Source organism: Alexandromys fortis, unplaced genomic scaffold (assembly GCF_014885135.2).
Source record: "Alexandromys fortis isolate MF-2015 unplaced genomic scaffold, M_Fortis_MF-2015_v1.1 scaffold_15, whole genome shotgun sequence".
NCBI lineage: Eukaryota > Metazoa > Chordata > Mammalia > Rodentia > Cricetidae > Alexandromys > Alexandromys fortis.
The window spans coordinates 14,764,049-14,771,368 of record NW_026067911.1 but is presented as its reverse complement, the minus strand read 5'-3'; positions in this window follow the sequence as shown (position 1 = coordinate 14,771,368).

The following is a 7,320-nucleotide window of genomic DNA, read 5'->3' as shown; positions in this document are numbered from 1 at the left end:
ATTATTGTTGTTTTCTGGGTTAAAACAATAATCTATATTGCTTACATGGTAATAAATGGGAAGTTTCCCTCATGATAGGATTAATTACGGTGTTGGGCGCACTTGGTTTTGTTGATAAGATGACTGCAAAGTAAATAAAGTTAACAGTAGTAAAAACTAGTGCCATAAGTGAAATTCTAACACCCTGGAGGTTGAACTAGTTCGACCATGAGTATTAAGCCAGTGAGGACTACACAGCATATCAGGCATTAGTAAAAGAAAAAAATGAAATGAAATTACCAATTACAGTGGATTTATGTTACTGGTTTAGCTAATTACTGATGTTGTATAAAACAATTTTTTTTAACCAAAGGAACTTTTGTCAACAATCATTAATAGGCTCTATTAGTACTCTTGTAAATTTAACTTTTTAAATTCAATTTCAAGCAATTATATTAAACACTCTCTTTAGTCCCTAGGTGTCTTCTCTAAATGAATTTCTGTTTATAATAGTTTACAAGAAGAAATTTCAAATGAAACTAAAGTAACAAATACAGAATGTCATTTCACACGGTAATATTACACCTATATTGGGGACCAATAATTTAAGATTTTAGTAGACAAAAGCTATACAATGACCTTTAGCTTTGACTTTATACTAAAGATAAAAAGTTAAGCTAAGTGTAGCTATGGTTATAGTTCATTATGCTAGTCTAATAGTTTGGAGAGATAAATACAGAGAAAATATAGAAATATTAGTATAAAAATTATCTTTATTAAATTTAAAGCTATTTCTGCCTTTGTCAACTCATATCTTCTACTTCTAATTTTGGATTTCAGCCCCAATTTCTGTTATCAACATTGTGGCTTGTTCCAATTTGAGGTTCTCTTTAAGAGATTCCTCTCTAATAATTCTGCATAGTCTTTTAATTTTTCCATCATATTTTTACAGAAATCTCAAGTCTACACCATGTGAAGGAAAATAAATTCACTGGGTTCATTGAATTCTACAATCTATATGATTATGAAGACTAAAATTTCATTCCTCATTTAATTTTCTGTAAACCTACCTTCCATCATCTGATTACTTCAATAAATTAATTTGACATATGAGGCATTATTAAAATACACTTGCTATGGAGGCTATGAGAATTCATAGAATAAAAAAATAAGCTATCAAGCCATCTGTCAGTGAAATCTTGGTACTTAAAAGGATGCTCCTTTTCTTGACACTTGTACATCTCTCCCACTTCTCATATGCTGCTCTGAATTTGACAGCTGCATGGGTGATTGAATCCTTCACCTGTGAAATTCAAATTCAAATGCTTAATATGTCATTTTTAGCTAAAATAATATAGAGTAATGGCAAGGCCATCTATATTTATACATGCATATATTTGTATATTGGTGGCTTATCTTGCAACCAGTGCACAAATGAAGCCTCAATGTGTCACATGCATTTGAGAGGGAACTTACAGCTTCAATATTTTAATATTTAAAGCGATACAAAATCTAAGTTTCATTTATCCACCAGTGTTAATCTTCATCTTTCTATGAATATGCTTTTAATAAAGTCAAGATCAAATTTATCATTATATGCTATCCAGTTTTATTTTATTTTGAAGATTTATTTATTTTCATGTGTCTGGGTGCTTTGCTTGTATGTATGTCTCTGTAGCATGTGTGGGCATCATGACCACGGATGCAAGAAAAGAGTATTATATCCCGGGAGACTGGAATTACAGATTGTGAGTGCCCAGAATTGAAAATGGGTCCTCTGAAAGAACAGTCAGTGCTTCTACTGACTGATTCATCTCACCATCCTTCTACTTCAAAACATTCTGTCCATGTAGATTTTATATAAAGAAATAAAGATATTTTCTGTAGCTCATAACTCTAGCTCTAAAACTTTTCTCATCCTTGCATCACATAGAAATAATCTCTTAGTTATGTCAATGAACACTCAAGTACTGCGAGCAATTAACAAACCAAGCACAACACTTGTCTTAGAATGAGTCCTTGATATTTTTCTACCTTCCTTCTTCAAAATCAGATGTTGACAAAGTTTGATTATGTAAATAAAATCATCACATATTTTATTTTAATATGCATTATTATTTTATTGCTCAAATTTCAATTGATTAGCCTTCATATTTTACCATTTCTCAATTGAAATGAATATTTAGTATTTTTTCGCATATGAGTACACATTTTCATACAGGATTTTATTTCTTATATTTCTGAGTGTGTGTGTATGTGTGTGTCAGAGTGCTTGAATATATATGCACTGTGTACTCATTTTTGTGAGATCAACTTTGACTGTTACTCCTCAGGAAACATGCATCTTGTTAATAAGACTTGTTTTTCATTGGCATGGAGTTCACTAAGAAGCTCCTCTCCTGGCCAGTGAGCTCCAGGGATTAAATTTAAACTACCTTTGTTTCTCTAGCAATAGAATTACAAAAGTGTACCTCTAAGCCTGTTTTTTTTTTCTTTCCTACATTGGTTAAGGGGATTTAACTCAGGTCTCAAGTTATTGTCTATGTCCCAGTTCAGTATTTTTATTTAATAGTTTGTGAAACACTTCTGTAATTTCCCATAAGGTTAAGTCACATCAAATACTTTCTGCTTAAATACATTTGTTTATTTTGTAATCTTTCCAGATAAAAAGAAAAAAAATCTCATGATCATCTACTGAACAATATCTTATAAATGAGAAAGACTTCTCTATATCTAAGGATTAGGGTTTTTCCTTCAGACTATAACAGCCCCCTTGGATAGTTGATTATCTAACCTCTTAAAGTAGTTATTAAGAGAGAGAAGAAGAAATAAAACATGAAATGAGAGTTTGGCGATAAAATTCATGCCATGATCCTTTTCCAGAAACTGTGAGCACATTTCTAGAGGGTCTGATGGAGGAATGTCTGGGATGCTCATTAGAAGGTCTGATGGAAGTATGTGATTCTTTGCCCAGGTTGATTTTGGTTCCATGAGACCTATATCTTTCTGACATTACCTACTACCTTGGTACTCATTTCATTTGATGCTGCACATGGAGTATGTCAGAAATACCACACCAGTAATACTACACCATAAATTCATGGTTCTTGATTTTTAATCTCTAGTATCCTTCTACTGTTTCTTCCAAGCAACTCACTGGCTTTTGGGCCAGGCATCACTAACATGAATCCTAGTCAGAGTTAAGGGAATATAAATTGATAAATTATTTTAATTTGATAATATCCGTGTCCTCAAAAGGTCAGTAATTTTTCCAGGGGTATATAAACTTATTGAAAATAATTTTAAGTAGTGTGTAAATGCAAAACAATCACAATAATAACCACTTTGCCCAAATATGCCCATTGTATTACTTCCTTGTGAATATTATGCATTTATGCAAATCATATAACTACTTTCCTTGAAATATTTTTAGATCATTGAAGATTTTAAATATCCTGCTACATCCCAATGGCTGTGAATCTTACTGCTAGTGAAATTATTTAAACACTATAGCAAAAAATATTTCCTAGGTAAATTAAGGAAATATTCTTATTAATTCAATTCTCAATAAGTAAATAAATATAGAGTTAAATATTTTAGAGTAAAATGCTTGGTCCGTGAGACAGCTCCATGGAGAAAATCACTTGTCACCAGTCTTAATGAATTGAGTTCAGTCCTTGGAACCAATGTGTTAAAGATCCAACATATGTAAGCTGTCCTGTGATATTCACAGGTGTATCATAGAACACATGTACTATTATCGCCTCTCTTTCTCTCCTTCTCTCTCTCTCTCTCTCTCTCTCTCTCTCTCTCTCTCTCTCTCTCTCTCTCTTTCTCTCTCTCTCACACACACAGACACACACTTACATACACACAATCAATAAAATGGTAAATAAAAACAACCTTTGCAAGACTCTGTTTTCTAGATACAACAGGGATGCTACACCCCTAGATGAAGAGCAATTAAACTAATTTAAATCCTAAAAGAGGGAGAATTAGTCTTCTCCACATATGAGAACCCTCAATGGTCAATTGATCTCAATTGGTCAGCCCTTAAAACAAACAAGCAACACTAAAAAGACTCAGAAAGCTACAGGGATTTTTTGTTTACACTCAAACACACAAATAGGCACTCACACAGAGAGAGAGAGAGAGAGAGAGAGAGAGAGAGAGAGAGAGAGAGAGAGAGAGAGAGGAGAGACAGAGAGAGAGACAGAGAGAGAGAGACAGAGAGAGAGAGAAATGTTTATATAGCAATAATAGTCAGAGAGGCCATGAATTCACATGAATCTGCAAGGAAGTGCTGGAGATATGGGTGAGGTTTAAAGGAAAAGAGGAAGGAGAGAATATGATGTAATTATATATTTAAATAAGTAAAAAATCCTATATATAAAAGTGGATTTTGAGTTTGAGAGAACACTCTCTAAGATTAATTTGCAAAGGATTAAAATATTTAATTTTATATGTTACAATAAATTAAAATGTTTTAATGATTTCTTTCTGTGCCTCTTTGTGTATAGGTCACATGGAAAGCAATGGCAAGGCTAAGACCAGGCCAATCATCTTCATGCCCTTGATAATGAACTTAGGTCAACTTCAGTTCGGATCATTTAGTGCATAAAAACCTTTGCTCTGCCTAAACACAAATTTTAATTGGAGATAAAGAAATAGTCTTTAAATGTTAGTAAAGCCAATTTTTTAGATATCTTAAAAAGACATTTATACTATATTCACGATGTTTAGTATTAAAACACATTTTAATTATTTTCCTCAGCACACCAAAAAGCATGCTGATCATTCTTATGCTTGCATATAGTTTGCATTTGATTTCACAATTTTCGTTACACTGAAATTGACACTGAAATTTGTAAACATTTATACCTTCTCATACCATGCACTTTGTATTATAATTTAGTGTGTTTTTACCATACAAAGATCCAGTACACATTCACATCTAAAAATACAATATCTCGAATAGTTTAGTCTTCAAATTCATAAATGACTTCTGTGTGTGTAAGTACTGGAGCTGGTGAATCTTTGTTGTGTAGATAATCAAAGAAGGAAGAGATTAACGTATGCTGTGATACAAGGAGAGGGAAGGCAGGAGGTCCCTGGGAAAAGATATTATTAGTACGGGGCAAGTAGGAAAGGGTGAGATCAGGAAGATGTAGCAATTTCAAGTTTTCCCTAAAATTACAGTTTGCAGCAGAGTATATTTTTAATCATGGATATAAAATTAGAAACACTAAAGACGAATGAGATAAGGAAGTTATCCCAGTTTGGGTTGTTCTGACAAGTTCAATTTACTCATGAGACAAATATTTAATAGTTCCAATGGTTACACATTTTAAAGTTCACTATGTTTTTCTGCTCTGTGTTACACTGTGCCTGGGATTTGTAAACAGATTGATTACTTCACCTTTAAAAGTATACACTTAGAGAAGGCAAACTTTCACTCTTACATATTATACTTTAATGGTGAAAACACAGTCACACTACATGGGAAAAGTAAAAATTATACAGCAGAACAGGAAGCAAAAATGTAGGGAAGGATGAAGTTCCATGATAATCAGTTTCCTGTTAACGTAACAAAATACCCAATATAGTTAATTTAAAAGGGGAAAATATTACTTTGATAACAGTCTCAGAAATTTTCGGCTATGATAAATTGACTTCCTCACTTTGGGCCTGTGGTGGAAATTATGTCATGATAGAAGTACATGGCAGATGTGATTGGTGTTCATTGTTAGCATGAGAGAATCTAGAGGAACCCGGTAGATGGGCCTCTGAGCAAGACCAAGGGGGATAATACTGATTGCAAGAGTTGACATAGGAAGAACCATCCAATGCAGATGGCACTGCTCTCTGGGTTCCTGAACTATGAATATACAAAGAAATGGAGCAGAAACATACATTGTTTTCCGTTGCTCCATTAGTTATTTCACGTTATCCCTCCCTTGACTTTATTGTTGGATGAACTGTCCATGTAAGCAAGAAAAACACAGACGCTGTCTCATTTGGTGTTGCATTGCTATGAAGAGAAACCAATAGCACAACAGCTCTTACAGCGGAAAGCATTGAGCTGGATCTTGATTATAGTGTCAGGGGTTTAGCCTATTGTAACCACGGCAGGGAACATGGCAGTGCACAGTCAGAAATAGTAGCTGCAGGCAGCTGAAAGAGAGAGACACTGGGACCTGCCTAGGATTTTGAAAACAAAGAAGTTATGAAAAAAAAAAAAGTTACCTGTTAGAAAAACACACAAAGCCAAGAAAACAAACAAACAAACAAAAAACAACAACAAAACATTGAATGTCTGAGTAGTACGTTGGAATAAAATACTTTAGGTGTGTAACAAAGAAAACTTCAGGGTACTAGGCAGTGGCCTTCACCTCCACCATTGCTAAATTATGGCCACCAGAACCCCTTGTCACTCGGGCTATGCTCCTGTCCTGTGGGCAATAGCGATGGGGTACTCTGAAATTTAAGATCACCTCGACAACAGATGCGAGGGAAGTGGATTGGAAGTGCGGCAGCTCTTTTAGTACCTTCATTGTGAGGAACTCTGTGCATTTAGTGTTTCAGCCCCTTTCTTTTCACTGGCCACTTCCTCCACTGGTGGACACAACCTGGAGCCCACTTGTTACTAACAACTTATTTGCTCTTACTTTTCTTAGGAAACCGGATAAAATGACCAAGGTAGCTGCTGCCAGCAACTAAGTTCGCCTCATTCAGCGCATTCTGGCTGTGCTGCTGGAAATCCTGCAACTTGGGCAACTGAATTATGGGATGCAGATTCTGTTAGGGCTCATAACATAGAAAGGAGAACAGAAACGTTACGAGCTCTGAGTCAATGGCAAGCTTATTCAACTCAGCCACGGGAGCACAGGGCCTGCGGTCAGAACCAGCCGTAATGTCCTTTCCCTTGAGCGTCTCATTCCTTAAAAACCTTTCCTGAGAACATTATTTTAATCATCCTCATATATACGTCTGTTTAACTTAAGTATTGAAAAACCATTTATATAATTATTTGCCTTATAAAAATAAAAGTGCTGTGTGAAACGTCAAGATCTCTTTGTCCCTTTTCCTGGCTATAAGTTGTCACTAATAAGATCTGCTTCTCTTTGTTAAAGGGCCCATTGATGGTGCTTATGCATTCATTTCCGCCAATTTTAGAAAACACGTGTTTGAAATGATGGCATTCTCTTTATAAAGTGGTTTTTAAGGTGATGTTAATTGATAGATTCTTATTTGCCCCAGTTCTGTATTTTATTGTAAATTAAAACATTTCTTCAATAGATGTAGCTGGTAGATACTGCCTCCTTTTATGTTACAGATTAA